Genomic DNA, 15,989 nt, shown 5'->3' with positions numbered 1-15,989 from the left:
TTCATTTCTCCGAGTACTAGTCTTCCTCACCATAGTATAGTTTCCCATCCTCCCGGCCCTTGCTTGGGGGCTTCATGTGACTGTGGTTGCCGGTCTTTGAGGTGTGCGGTGCAGCCTTTTATCCCATTGGTGGATGGAGCTGGTGGCCATGTTGGAGGGATAAGAGACTAGTAGGCTGACTCTCTTTTGCTTGGAGTTCCTGTGGGAGCCTAAAGCTCACGTGTGAATTTCTGTGGCACCAAGACTAGGACTCGGAGAAATGAAGATTACCAGTAAGTAATCAGGGCATTAACTGTATATACTCTGTCAGTAATCCCTGAGAGCGTCCTGGCTCTCACTACACTTTCTTCTGATCCATCTAAAGTGAAAATTGGGGTGACACCATTCTGAAGCTTGTCCCTAAACGTTCTCCACAACTACACCCAACCCAGAAGATGAGGCCTCACTGGTGCTGTGCACTACCTGACAAGGCTTGCCCTCAAGATGAGGTCTCACCAGTGATGTGCACCGCACCACAACAGGGCATGCTGTTGAGATAAGTCCTTACCAATCAATTGATAACTTTATTTCGGTCAATGACCATAAAAGTGCACATAAAATACAAACAGCACAAATTTTTAAAACATTAAATAACCATTATACATTTAAGAAAAGAATTAAACTATAAGTTATCAATGAAGAAAACAATAACATTTCATAATTACTAACAATTAGGTTAAAAATGTTTGTCTCCTGTGCCACATACTAAATAGGTATCGAGATACAGCAAACACCATGGGGGAATGGGTATCGTAAGTCAATATTCTACATGCCTGGATAAAATGCAGGGGCCTTATTTATGAAGGCCTTGCGCCGCCGGTGCGTCACTTTTAACATGGGGAAAAAGTGACGCACCGGCGGCGCAAGGCCTTCATAAATAAGGCCCCAGAAATTTAAGGTTCTTACAGATTGGGGTCAGCCAACAGTTTCTAATTGCAGAATAAGCAGGACAAAAGAACAAAACATGTGGTACATTTTCAGTTTTGTAGTCCTTACCAGTGCTGTGCACTGCATCATAGCAGGGCCTACCCTCGAGATGAGGTCTAACCAGTGATAAGTACTGTATCACAACAAGACCCGCCCTCAACATGGAACAGTGGTACATAGTATTACACCTGTTATGGGCTTACAAGCAAGGCCTGACGTCAATTGGTTGATAAATAATTATAAATAAACGCTTTGGGGCAGATTTATGATAACTGGCTCATCACCAGGGATGCGCCAGTTATCATGCGCCGCTGCTCCGCCACCCATGGTGTGGCGCACCATCTCTAGCAAGGCTCGGGGTGCCCCATCTTCACAATGCTGCGTCAAATGAGCGAAATCTCATAGATTTCACTCAGCCACTTTTAGGAGGCGTTCCTGTGCCAAAGGCCCTGCAAAGCATTATGGGATGAAATTAGCAGTGGGCAGTGAATATTATATAGTATACAATATCAAAAGAATTCGAGAAAGAGCTGCAGTTCCACTGGTGGTTACTAGATGTCCCTCACGAGTCAAATGCAAATGCTTGATGAAAGGGTTTCAATGGTTTTGCATTTGACTCGTGAGGGACATCTAGGGACGACCAGTGGAACTGCAGCTTGATGTAAGAATAATTTCAATGCTTTGCATTTGACTCGTGAGGGACATCTAGGGACGACCAGTGGAACTGCAGCTCTTTGTCGAATTCTTTTGATATTGGATACTATAATATTCACTGCCACTGCTAATCTTGTCCCATAATGCTTTGCGGGGCCTTTGGTTGGGATTGTTTTTTGCCAATAACTGTGCTTGGGGTGGTCCTAAAATGATGGGATCACCACTGAAGTTCAACAAAATGTGCTTTTTGTTTATGCTCTTTGTGTTCAAGGCATCTGCTTGGTGCTCCCCCTAGGTTAAATTGCTTTTTCAAAGCATCTGTGAAAATTGATCATTTAGATGCGTGCAAAGTGTGAATTAGTACAAACTCTGCATGCTCCTTAGACCTGGGAATGAGACTAAATCCTGCAGGTCATACTTATGACTTTAGAAGTGCAGTGCAGTGCAGCGCAGCATGTCACCTTCCTGCACTGCCCTGCATCACTGAGGAAGGGTCCGGCACAAAAAAATGCAGAGAGGCTACTTCTTCTCTCTATTAGTGCTTCAAAATGCAGCACACGTTACACCTCCCCTGGGAAGGAGTAACATTTTGGCCCACTCCCATGTTCACCAGCTCTGGTAGATCTGGGAGTGCATAAAAAACCACGGGAGTTGCAACAGCCAGGCAACGCCCATGGAACACCTACCCAGAGCAGAGCGATACAACGCAGCTGTTTGCGCTGCACTGTGCTACTCCATATTTTTGGAGCCACTCAAAGCCATGTAAAGTACCTTTGTGTGGTTTATAAAATATGCTTTACGGTTTGCGATGCCCTTGCACCATGCTGCGTGGTGCAAAAGCAATGCACACCGCGTCATAAATATGGCCCCACACCTCCCCAGATGAGCCGTACCAAGGAGAAATATGTTTATTTGTCCTCATTTTTAGGGAACAGAAAAAGCCTCAAGAAACTGTTTTTGTGCAGGAAGTTGCCCCTTCTTGCACAAAACAGACATGCTTACAATGAGGCCCCCAAAAGGGTTTTGGCGCAGGAGAAATGTCAGTAATGGAGATGACGTCATTCCTGCTCGAGCCTAGTGGAGCTGGTACCCGAGTACTAACAGTACTTGTTCCAAAAGACAGAGAGGGGCATAAGAGTAAAGTGGGGAGATATGTGGGGGGATTCCCAGAAGCTAAATCAGTGGGATCAATAAGCACATTACTATTACTAAAAATAACTCACAAGACAGAACTGTGCAAAAGAATTGACTGTGAATAACCCCTTGGCTGTGGCGGTAACTCCACCGCAGCGTTAGGGGAGAGGGGGGGCCACGCGGCACTCCCATGCTCATGGCGGAACCGCTCCGTCACGAGCCTCAGGCGTGCTGTGCTAGTGATGGAGTGGTTCCGTCACGGCCCCGCCCGCTCAATGGAACGCGCCGTGCAGGTGCAAAATCAGCACCGCGCAGGCGCAGCGGCCGGGCTGTGATGGAACCACTCCGTCACCAGCACAGCGCGTCCGAGGCTGGTGACGGAGTGGTTCCGTCCAGCATGGAAGGTGATAAAATAACATGCTGCAGAAACGTAAACATCTGCCGCTAAAATGAACATTTTGGTGCCACGGGATTTCCTAATCCATGCCGCCATGTCCTGAATGGGTGCATTCAGGCGCCGTCAGCCGTTCCATCTAAAAGCACTCACATTATAGGGTTTGTTGACGAACTGTAATTATGAGCTTCCTAGAAACATCTTTGTCCCCGCTGAAGCCGCATAGTTACTTGTGATGGTTTATTGTTTATAGCGAAGCTTGCATTGTGGCGGACTCTGTGCACGGCACCGCTCGGTCTGACTGTGTGATCTGGTGCCGTCCCTGCCAGGAATGCTGGCTCCTGCCTGTCTGGGAGGCCTGCTCTGCTCAGGAACCTGCTGGGATGTGGGGCCGGAGATGCATGGTTCCCAGGGCATGTGTCCGTTCGTATTCTCCGATTTACCAGAACTGCTAGACCTGGGAATGCACCAAAACTCTCCTTAGGTGAGGCGCGATGAGGAGAAACGTGTTTATTTCTCTTCGTTGTTTCCTCTTCTATGTGTGATGCATTCTACACCAGACACAGAAAGAGGGAAACGCCTCGGGAGATTGTTCTGTGCAGCAAGGTGCCCCTTCTAGCTCAAAAGCAATCCTGCTGACATTCTGCTTACAAGGCACCATGGACTGATAGGGCCCGATTCACAGAACTAACTTAAGAGAAAATCCTAAACTTACTACTTTCGGTATTCACAGAAGTTAGGATTTTGTCTTAAGTTTGTCTTAAAGCAGACTTAAGACAGACTTAAGACAAAATCCTAACTTAAGTCTGTCTTAAGACAAAGTTAAGACAAAATCCTAACTTAAGTCTGTCTTAAGTCTGTCTTAAGTCTGTCTTAGGACAAACTTAAGACAACATCCTAACTTAAGTCTGTCTTAAGACAAAGTTAAGACAAAATCCTAACTTAAGTCTGTCTTAAGTCTGTCTTAAGTCTGTCTTAAGACAAACTTAACACAACATCCTAACGTAAGTCTGTCTTAAATCTGTCTTAAGACAAACTTAAGGCAACATCCTAACTTAAGTCTGTCTTAAGTCTGTCTTAAGTCTGTCTTAAGTCTGTCTTAAGTCTGTCTTAAGACAAACTTAAGACAACATCCTAACTTAAGTCTGTCTTAAGTCTGTCTTAAGACAAACTTAAGACAAAATCCTAACATCTGTGAATACCAAAAGTAGTAAGTTTAGGATGTTGCCTTAAGTTAGTTCTGTGAATCGGGCCCTCAGTGTGTGCATTTTAGGGTGGACTTTGTCCTCATGGAGCCGCTGTCATGGGGCCTGGGATGGAGGAGAGGTGCTCTGGTGCTGATCTTACTCACCTTGTTTGTGGAACCCGGGGCTCTACTCAGGACTTTGCCACTTCATTAAACTTATGAGCAAAAGGCTTAAATTACGAAGAAAAGGCATCCGTAGACAGTAGAAGCATTTACTGTTGCACAGGATGGGGAAACACTGTGAATTAATAAATCGGACTCCAGGAGTGGGAGTAGGCGTTATAGGGCGAGTGAGGCCACTGAGAGAGGGCTGAGTCACTACCTGCATTTTGTGCTGATTAAAGTCATACGACAGTAGCACTATTTACTGCAAAATGTGATTCCCACACGACATAGGTTTGTAAATTGCAATTTGCAGTAAGTAGGTAGTTCTGCTGCAGTACTACTTCACGCACTACTAAATGCAGTTTGTGAAACATCCTGTTACATGTATCTTTATATATATATATATTATTGCCCACTGCCCATCACCACTGGGCAGTTATAGTTAGGTCTTTGTTTCCATAGCAAAAGCATTTTTTGTTTTTCTAATAACTTGAGTCTATTGGATGAATCTTCACAAAACTTTCTATATATTTTTTGTGCATTTAAAATTTTATGTTGTCTGAGCTTTTCACCTCACTATAATGTTTTGATCCGTAATGTCCATGTGTTATTTGTGTAGATCCTAGTTGTTCCTGACGAATTGCCATCGAATTAATATAAGGGCAAGACACACGTCGACCGTTATCACTGGCATATAACCTCACATCCTAGAGTGAAGATAGGTGCTTTTTTTATTTTAATTAGGGGAGTGGCCTTATTTCATTAAAATTATTTTGAATGGACCATTTTTCCCTATTTTAATCCACATCCCTACACATCACTATCACCTACACTGACCTAGGGCCCTCAACACACTGCACCCTACGGCATAAGGAATAAAGATCTCCGCCAAGAAGGTCCCATCACGGGCGCCAATAGGGTATTGCAGCACCGCCCCGATAAGGAGCAGACCCGATGATGAAGCAAGATACCTAGCTGGCTGGGTGTGTGAGGGTCTTTTTCTGAAAGGAGGAGAACCTTCTCCTGATTTCCCAACTCTACATCTCCATGTGGAGCCCTCGATCATACACAACAACCTACCTTCAGCACTAGGAACTGCATACCAGTATTGTAGAGGAACTACCAGCTACTAACAGGCATGAAAGAGCCCCCCTTGGATACCTTCTTCAGAACACTGCTGGGCCCGAGGATGAAGGAAGAAGGACTGCACCCGCGGCACCCTGACTTTAGAAAGAGGACTGCACCTACTGTAATCTGTGGGGAGAGACCCTAAGGGCTGGCCCTGCTCCTACTTGTACACAGGACAGAACAGTGGACTCTGTGGGCTAGTTAGCTAGCATCCTGCCAAGCTACAGTGTCACAAAAGGCTGCAGAAAAGCCCTCCTTCTTGAGGAGCCCAGCTGACCAGTTCAAACTGGACTGGTCCGGGACCCTGCTTTTGGCTTCCAATGTGGTGAGTCATCACCCCTAAGTGGCGTCCCTAAGCTCCTGCAGCCCTAGGATACAGTGTGTACTCCTCCTGTCTAACCCTAAAAACTCAAAACTTTTCCCTAGGATTTTTAATAGAAGAACCAGCGGCTTCGACTGGACTACTCTGAGCCACAGCTGCCGACCCACTTTGCCAATCAGATTCAACTTGATGGTTTGCCCTGAAGAAAGAACCCCCAAAAATGTTTCTAAATCCGATCGTAGTAATATTTACTAAAAGAAGGCATGTGTAAAGCTGCTGACTTTTGCGATGACCCAGTAAAATGCCCTCTCAAAAACAAGTTCTGTCTTGCTCACCATGGGGCATATTATCAACGGCCACTCTTAGCGATTGATTTTTTATCGCAGGCTATCGCAGGAAATTATCGCCATGCTAGCGCTGTATCAACAAAGCATAGCGCAATGGCGATATTTATTCCTGCAATAGCAGTGTTTTCCATGGAACATCGCTGGATTTCCAGCGATGTTCCATGGAAAACGGAGATAACCTTGCTGATACGACCCTGTGGTCGTATCAGCATAATCCACCCCCTATGTTGTGAATACGTAAGTCAGGATTTTAGCAGATGTTAGTTTTTGGCGAAAACCACGGTTTTCGCCAAAAACTAACATCTGCTAAAATCCTGAGGGCCACCTTGTAAATATCGCGATGTGCATTTTGCAATAATTTACAAGGTAGTCCGTCAGGGGAACACCCAGTGACGCCCACTTTGCATCTCATTAGAGATGTAAAGCGAGGCATCGGAAAAAACGGCTGCTACCATGCGCTAATGCATGTTAGCATCGGCTTGCAAATAGGACAATAAGATTATCTCCGCTTTTTTGGCTTTTAAAGCCAAAAAGGCGGAGATAAGGCCCTTGTTAATATGCCCCTAAGTTCTCCTTCAGCTGGTGCTGAACCACATGCAGGATATGTCACAGAGAAATTCCACCTGTTTCTCAAGTGCTTCCAACAGGATAGAAAATTAATGTCCCTCCTAACCTGCCTGGAATAAGGTCCTTAGATCTGAATTTAGCGATTGACTGGTATAGGTGCCATAAAAAACACAGCTCGTTTCTAAATGTGAGCCTGCGTAACTGTACTTCAGTGCAGGGTTTATTTTCTAGGCCTGGGCATTTGTGGAATTTGGGAAATTTTGCGGAGAACGCAGAATTGCGAAAAATTCCACGATTTGTGGCTTCGCAGAATTTTTTGCTTGTTCGCGCTTTCAAAATGCGTGTTCACAAGATATTTCTCCCCGAGCACACAAACAGCGTTCGCCAACAGGAAAAAAGCATCACGAACAGGTGGAACAAGCAATTCCGTGTGTTCGCAGAACTTTTGCGTGCTCGTGAAGATTTTATACCATTTTGGGGTGCTTTGCATAGTGCGACTACACAAATTCCACCCACCCTTACTATTTTCTTGTCACTCTGAGCCTGTAAGATACTTCCCTCCTCATTGGACATGGGCCTTACTAGACGCAGGGAATATACTGCCCATGGCATCAGCAGGTACAATCTAGACATCAATCTAGAAAGACTTATTCCATCAAGGTCCTTCCTTTCACCCATTAAGACACCCATAACATGTTGATGAATGGATAAGATAGGAGAAGGCGCTCTTAAAAATTGCCTTATGACAGGATCTGAAGAGGTTGGACACGCCCCAGCTCCTCCTTCAGTCATTGGCTCCTCGATTAACTGGTTAGAACACAAAATGCCTTACCTTTATTCCAGAAGTAATCTTACCAGATTACCAGGGCATAGGTGGCAGGCAACAATACCCCACCCCGGCACCCGTACCGACATTTGTACCCCTCGGACGCAGCAGACGGCTCTCTCTGCCACTGAAGCTACAGGTCCAAGGAAACGGGGACGGGATTTCCTCCACCTCCATCGTCAGTGGAGAACAGACAAGGCCCGGGCCAAATTTTAATGACGCGGGGGTAAACAAAGTATTTTTAAAAAAAATCGTATTAGTCTTTTAATTACCTAAAATTACATGATTAAGCCTGTTCCCATAATTATGAGTACATTGGACAAAAAATCCCGCCGCAGGAGCACAGGACAACGAAGAGTTACTGGCTGCTGCTGTTCGAGTTCTGTTGCATTTAATGCTATTTTCTTAGTGCAAAATGCATCTTCAGGTCCAAAGCTAAATGCTGGGTTACACTCCTTCATAATCCCATGGAATGTCATGCAATTTTGCTGTCATTTCGCATAATTACGCAACAGCAAATTGTACGAGCCACACCCACCCCCAGCGCAATCCACCTCTTCTGAGCCCAGCACAGAATGATCCAGAGTTGAGGCCAGGAATCCAAGCCCAACAAGGAACCCGACTTCCTAGCACCATTTATTTATTTATTTATTATTTATTTGTGCGTTTTTATATAGCGCGGACTTTACCCGAAGGTGTCAGAGCGCTTCACAAAAGGAACAGAACTGATACATGAGAACATTACAAGTGAGCAAAATACAAAAGCAAACGTTACATTAAATGAAGCAAAAATGACAATCGTGCGCAAACAAAATACAAGAGGTAGCAAACTGTGCATTACAGGAGGAAAAAGTGACGTGTGCAGGTTACAAAAGCGAACAAAGTAAACAGAGGTATAATACTGCAATATATGGAGGGCCCTCAAGCACAAGAACAAACATTACGTAGGCCATGGTGGCACTTGTGCAGGTATAGAAAATAAACAAATGTAAGAGGTAGAAAACAGTGTGTAACAAGAGAAAGTGACGGGTGCATGTTACACACGAGTACCAAACACAGGTAGAAAGATAATACTGCACTAAATGGCAGACTCTCAAACCACAAGAGCACACTGGGAAGACACTTCCATAGTCATGTACAGTAGATTTTTCTATAATGGAAGGTCTTCCTTCAGATAATAGAGAGGGCATGGATTACATTTGGAAGTGTCTTTGAAGGAGGAGAACTTTGAGGTTAGTTTTGAAGGCCTGGGAGGAGGGGGTGGTCTGAAGTTGCGGCGGAAGGGAGTTCCAGATTCTCACCGCGTTGCCTGAAAAGGATTGTGCCATCGATCTTTCCTCCTTGAAAGTGGGAGGTTCAAGCAGAAGATTTTCCGCATTACGTGAAGGTCTGAAGCCTCCAGAGAGTTTCAGTTTATTCACCAGGTAGCGAGGAGAGGAGGAGTGCAAGGCTTTGTGGGTGATACACGCACTCTTGTAGATAGCTCTAGCCTCAATTGGAAGCCAGCGGAGGGTGGATAACATCGGTGTGACGTGGTCGCTTCTTTTGGCCCCATAAATGAAACGAGCTGCTGAATGGAGAACAGATTTAAGGGGGACAGGTGGGATTTGGGGAGGCCAGTAAGAAGAGAATTGCAGTAGTCTAGTCTGGAGAGGACCAGCGATTGCACCAGGGTTATAAGGTCATGCTCCGGGAAGAGGCGACGGATCCCCCAAAGAAGGCGCAGATGGTATCGAGCAGACTTTGCAATGGAATTGATGTGGGGGATTAGATTGAGTTTTTTGTCTAGAATGACTCCAAGGGATTTTGCGCTGTCGACAATGATGGGTTTAGTGTACAGTAGATTCAACTGATCCATCCATGATTGGTACGATGGACGGAGCTTCACTTTTTACTTCCTGTTCTTTCTCATGTCAGAGGTGAGACCCTGTCAATCATAATGGCTGGTAGCACAGGCACAGATGTGTAGATGCTGCAGATGTTCTGTGTGTTCTGTGTGTTCTGTGAGTACAGTACATGCACAAACATGCACATGCTGCAGAGGTTCTGTGAGTAGAGCACAGGCACAGCTGTGCGCATGCTGCAGTTGTGAGTGCAAAAGACACACAATTGAAGGACGGAAAGCAGAACAAAACAAAACATTCACCCCCAGTCAAGAGATCTGGATTAAATCCATCATTCTTTTGCTCACCAAGCCACCCCAGTTTAGACCAGGCCATATGCAAATCAGCTCTGACCCTGTGCCTCATGGAACAGTCCAGCCTGAACTGCCAAGCCATGTCTTCCTTGGACCGGAAACAAGTATCTTTGGACCGGTTTCGGGGTTTCACCCCTCTTCAGCCAGGATAGCTTGACTCCAGTGGCACAGTGAGCCCAGGACCCACGTCTGGGCATACTTGGCGCACTTAATGTGAGAAAGCAAAAGACAAACAATCGATGGACGGAATGCAGAACTATTCAAAACATTCACCCCCAGTCAAGAGATCTGGGTTAAATCCATCATTCCTTTGCTCACCATGCCCCCCCTGTCCTACCTGGACTGCAAACAAGCATCCTAGGATAGGTTTCGGGGTTTCACCCTTCTTCAGCCAGGATAGCTTGGATGCTTGTTTCCAGTCCCAGGAGGACCTAGCCTGGCAGTTCGGGCTGGACTGTTCCCATTGGGTACAGGGTCAAGACTGATTTGTATATGGCTGTGTCGAAACTGGAATGGCATGGTGAGCAAAAAAACGATGGATTTAGGCCCAGATCCTTGTACTGGGGTGAATGTATGACATTGTTCTGCATTCCGTCCATCAATTGTTGTTTTTGCATTTGTCACCTCGAGTGGGACGGGTATGCCTAGACGTGAGTCCCATGCTCTCCACACCACTGGAGTCAAGCTATCCAGGCTGATGACGGCTGAGAGCCCAAAACCGGTCCAAGGATGCTTGATTCCAGACCAGGGAGGACCTTGCCTGGCAGTTTGGGCTGGACTGTTCCCATGGGGCACAGGGTCAAGACTGATTTGCATATGGCCATGTCTGAACTGGAATGGCATGGTGAGCAAAAGAACGATGGCTTTAGGCCCAGATCCTTGTACTGGGGTGAATGTATGACATTGGTATTCATTCCGTCCATCAATTGTTCTTTTTGCAGTTGTGAGTGCAGCACATACAAAATCATGCAAATGGGGTCGGTGTTGTGAGTGCAGCACTTGCCCAGACATGCACATGCTGAAGGTGTTCTTTAAATACAGCACATGCACAGACGCGATCATGCTGCAGATGCTACGGGTGTTCTGTGTGCACATCACATGCACAAAGTGCACACCCTGCAGATGTTCCAAGCAGAGCACATGCACAGACCTGCACATTCTGCATTTGTTCTGTGAGTACATGACTGATCACAGACATGCACATGCTCTAGATATTTTGTTAGTACAGCAGATGCACAGATGTTGACATGAAGCAGATGTGTGTGTACAGCACGTGCTCAGAAGTGCACAGACATGCACACGTGCCACAGATGTTCTGTGAGTACAACACATGCACAGATGTGCACCCGCCACAGATGGGATTGCAGCAGGTGCACAGATGTTGACATGCTGCAGATGTTGTGTTGTTGTGTGAGCACAGCACCTGCACAGATGTGCACAACAAAGCATCAAAGACTGAACTTTCAAGTGTAAGGTTATTACTAGTAACGTTTTACACACAGTTGGAGATCTCTGGCACCATCTCGGACGTCTCCCAACTGGAAAGTATAGGGAACATTTTAAAAGGTTGTTATCCTTAAATACATTGTTAGAAATATATCATTATAAAATAATTATGTAAAATACCTACTATTAACAAAGAACTAATAATCTAAAATGTTACAGCATATTAGCCCATAAAATGTAAAGTAAATGTGTATTATGCATTAGCTAAAGAATTTATTTAGCGCATTAAAAATATTTCTTAATAATTACCAATCCCCAATCAGTATCATTTTATTAAAATATATACATTGTTTTGTTAAAAGTTATGTGTTGAATTAATTTACATTGTTTTAATTTTTTAACAAAATGTAACCTTTTTATTTTCATTTTATTTTAAAATTAAGTATTTATTACATTTTGATTCTTTGTGATGTGTACTTCTATAAGATAATTTCTTGGAAATTAATTACTACTGCATATGTACATTTAAAAATAATACAATGAATGTTTACTACCTATACCATTTTTTAACAAAAAAGTCAGAATCTATCTATCTATCTATCTCTCTCTCTCTTTCTCTACCTAACTACCTACCTACCTACCTACCTATCTATCTATCTATCTATCCATCCATCCATCCATCCATCCATCCATCCATCCATCCATCCATCCATCCATCCATCCATCCATCTATCTGTCTGTCTGCTTGCCTGTCTGTCTGTCTGTCTGTCTGTCTGTCTGTCTGTCTGCCTGCCTGCCTGCCTGCCTGCCTGCCTGTCTGTCTGTCTGTCTGTCTGCCTGCCTGCCTGCCTGCCTGCCTGTCTGTCTGTCTGCCTGCCTGCCTGCCTGCCTGCCTGCCTGCCTGTCTGTCTGTCTGTCTGCCTGCCTGCCTGCCTGCCTGCCTGCCTGTCTGTCTGTCTGTCTGTCTGTCTGTCTGTCTGTCTGTCTGTCTGTCTGTCTGTCTGTCTGTCTGTCTGTCTGTCTATCTAATGTATATAGGTACTTTCAGTTAGGATCACATTTCCATAGGAAAAGCCTTTATTGGTTTGCTGGTAACTTTGGCACCACTTGATAAATCTTCACAAAACTTTCCAAAAAAGAAAGTTCATCCACAGCTCATTCCTGGAACATTTTGGGGTGATTTGTCAAGCGGGGCCTGAGAAACAGGGGGCGTGGGGGGTGGAGGGGAGGCTCAAAACGCAAAATCTGCATGCATTTTCCATAGACTTTTTAGAACGCTATACGCAAAAACTACTGAAGCAAATTATATTAAATTTGACTGAAGGATAGATCTTGGTCCAGAAAGTGTGCTTTTTGTGATTTCGTGTACATCCATTCAGTGTTTTTTTAATATTTATATCTGTGTGGTTGGGTTTGCAGGACTCTCGCAAGAGTCCCACAAGCACAACTTGAAACTATAAAGCGTTCTGATTGTCCAAGGTGCCTCTTTACCCTTTGAGCTAGGGGTGGGCGGACATCTCCGTTCCGCCCATGGAATGTAAGGAGATTTGCCCTTCCACCCTTGCGCAAAGAAGGCAGAGATTTGAGGCAAATCTCTGCACATTCGGGGGCGGAACGGAAGTTGGCCGCCCGCCCGGCTCCCGCTTGCCTCCCGCCCACCTTATTGAATTATAAGTAAAAGCCTAAAATTAAACTTAAATAAAACTTACCTTACTGCAGCCGCATCCTTGCCCATCGCGGCTTCATCTATGGAAACTGTGCATGCGCGGGAGCCTGCGCATGCGCAGTTTCCAGATGAAGCCGCGATGGGCAAGGATGCGGCTGCAAATAAGGTACGTTTTATTTAAGTTTAATTTTAGGATTTTAAATATAATTTAATAAGGTGGGCGGGAGGCGGGCGGCGGGCCGGCATCGTGTAACGGAAATATGCGGAGAGGCAGGGAGATTGGTTCAATCTCCGTGCCTCTCCACGAAAGTCCCTTCCGCGACTTCCGCCCACCTTTACTTTGGGCATCCCACTCCTGCAGGAGTGAGGGTCCGCAGAAGCGAGTACTTTAATTGGCCGGATGCCACGAGAACGAAAGTGTTGCAGTGGTCATTACAAGACTCAGAGACTTAGTCCCCCATCATGAAAATATTTAGAAATAAAATAATATAATGGGGTTTGAGAGGATACCCTGACCCCTCGCCATTGTGACGGGGTCCCAGAGAGACACATCCAGGCCCAAAAGTTTTTTGTAATTTTTTTTTTACTGAGTACCCAGAATACATATTGGGGAGGAATGTGGGTGCTGGGTCCCCCTCCACGAGTGGATTACAGCCCGGGGCATTATCCTCCAGGACCCGACACATTTTTGCAAAGGGGGGGAGGGTGTGCGGGCTCCCTCCCTGAGCTTATTAGGGCCCTGGGGACCCCAAACTGAGGGGCCTGGCATAATTTTGAAAGGAGAGAGGGGTGCCTGGCACCCCTAATTGAGCCAACTATGGCCCTGGGGATCCCATTCCCTGCAGCCTGGCAGACTTTTGAAAGGTGAGAGGGGCGTGCGACCCCCCTCCAGGAGCCTAGAAAGGCCCTAGGGACCTCATCTCCTGAGGATGCTTTATTCAAAGGGGAGGGGGCACTGTCCCCCCTGCCGGTGGTAGTGGCCAGCTCATGTTTCAGAGAGTCCACCCCCGGACACAGATTCCCTGCACACGAGAATACGGGCAGGGAAAACCACCAAGTGGGAGCAGACATTTATTTCCCTGCCCGCAATCCTCCAGGCAGAGTACGGATTGTTAGGGTACAGATTACTTCCACCCGGTGGGAGCATAGAAACATAGGGGGGCATATTAGCAAGAAATAGCGATATTTATCGCTAAATGTGCTTAGCGCATTTTTTTTATGGCTGCCTATCACTGGATATGTTAGCGGAGAAACATGCTATTAGCAACATTTTTCTCCATTGTGCTAAAATATCCGGCGATAGTGGCGAAATGCGTGAATATCGCTGGAAATCCAGCGATATTCACAATTGACGCCAATGGTGCACAGACATAATATCGACTCCAAAATATCGTTTGGACAGAATATCGAGTTTGAAATATCGTTTGGACAAAATATCGACAGGACAGAATATAGACAAAATATCGTTTTTAAGGTAAGTGAAGTAATATCGACTGTAAATAATATAGAAAGTGAAAATATCCAAGTATATAATCTAGATAGTAAAAAATATCGTTTTTTAAATAATATTTAATTATTTATAGTGTTTTTTATGTTATAATATGTGTGAAAAGTGTCATTTTATGTAATAATTATTTTTAATTAATGATTTTTTTTTAATTATTGTGTAATTTTATTCTGTAGCGGGTTGTGGGTTTATAGGGGAATAGGGTGGGAAGTAATTTAATTATAATTAATTAAATATGTAAATTTATTAATTGGTAGTAATAATTAATTAATTGGTAATTAAATAATATTTGTTAATTATTTAAAATTTAATTGGTAATTAATTTAATTTAATTGATTAATTGCTAATTATGTAAATTAAAATAATTTATTTCCTGTAGCGGGTTGTGGGTTTATAGGGGAATAGGGTGGGAAGTAATTTAATTATAATTAATTAAATATGTAAATGTATTAATTGGTAGTAATATTTAATTAATTGGTAATTAAATAATATTTGTTAATTATTTAAAATTTAATTGGTAATTAATTTAATTTAATTGATCAATTGCTAATTGTGTAAATTTAAATAATTTATTTCCTGTAGCGGGTTGTGGGTTTATAGGGGAATAGGGTGGGAAGTAATTTAATTATAATTAATTAAATTTGTAAATTTAATAATTGGTAGTAATATTTAATTAATTGTTAATTACAAAATATTTTTTAATTAATTAAAATGTAATTGGTAATTAATTTAATGTAATTGATTACTTGCTAATTATGTTAAATTAAAGGGGTATTTTTAGGGTTCAGGGTCAGTTTTTGGTTTTTGGGTAAAGGGGTATTTTTAGGGTTCAGGCTCAGTTTTTAGTTTTTGGGTAAAGGGGTATTTTTAGGGTTCAGGGTCAGTTTTTAGTTTTTGGGTAAAGGGTTATTTTTAGGGTTCAGGGTCAGTTTTTAGTTTTAGGGTAAAGGGGTATTTTTTCAGGGTTCCGGGTCAGTTTTTAGTTTTTGGGTAAAGGGGTATTTTTAGGGTTCAGGGTCAGTTTTTAGTTTTTGGGTAAAGGGGTATTTTTAGGGTTCAGGGTCAGTTTTTAGTTTTTGGGTAAAGGGGTATTTTTAGGGTTCAGGGTCAGTTTTTAGTTTTTGGGTAAAGGGATATTTTTAGGGTTCAGGGTCAGTTTTTAGTTTTTGGGTAAAGGGGTATTTTTAGGGTTCAGGGTCAGTTTTTAGTTTTTGGGTAAAGGGGTATTTTTAGGGTTCAGGGTCAGCTTTGGGGTAAAGGTTTTTTTTAGGGTTCAGGGTCAGTTTGGGGTTTTTGGGGTACAGGGGTACAGTGTAAAAATAAAGTAAAATTAAATTTACATTAAATTAATTTAATGAAATTAAATTAAATTAAATTATATTAAATTAATTTTAAATAATTTAAATTAAAAAAATTATTATATACTTACCAATACTTACGTTGTAATGGTAGTGCGTTGTAAAAGTTGCGTTGTAACGTCATAT

This window comes from Lissotriton helveticus, chromosome 8 (genome assembly GCF_964261635.1).
Source record: "Lissotriton helveticus chromosome 8, aLisHel1.1, whole genome shotgun sequence".
Lineage (NCBI taxonomy): Eukaryota > Metazoa > Chordata > Amphibia > Caudata > Salamandridae > Lissotriton > Lissotriton helveticus.
This window is presented reverse-complemented; position numbering follows the sequence as displayed.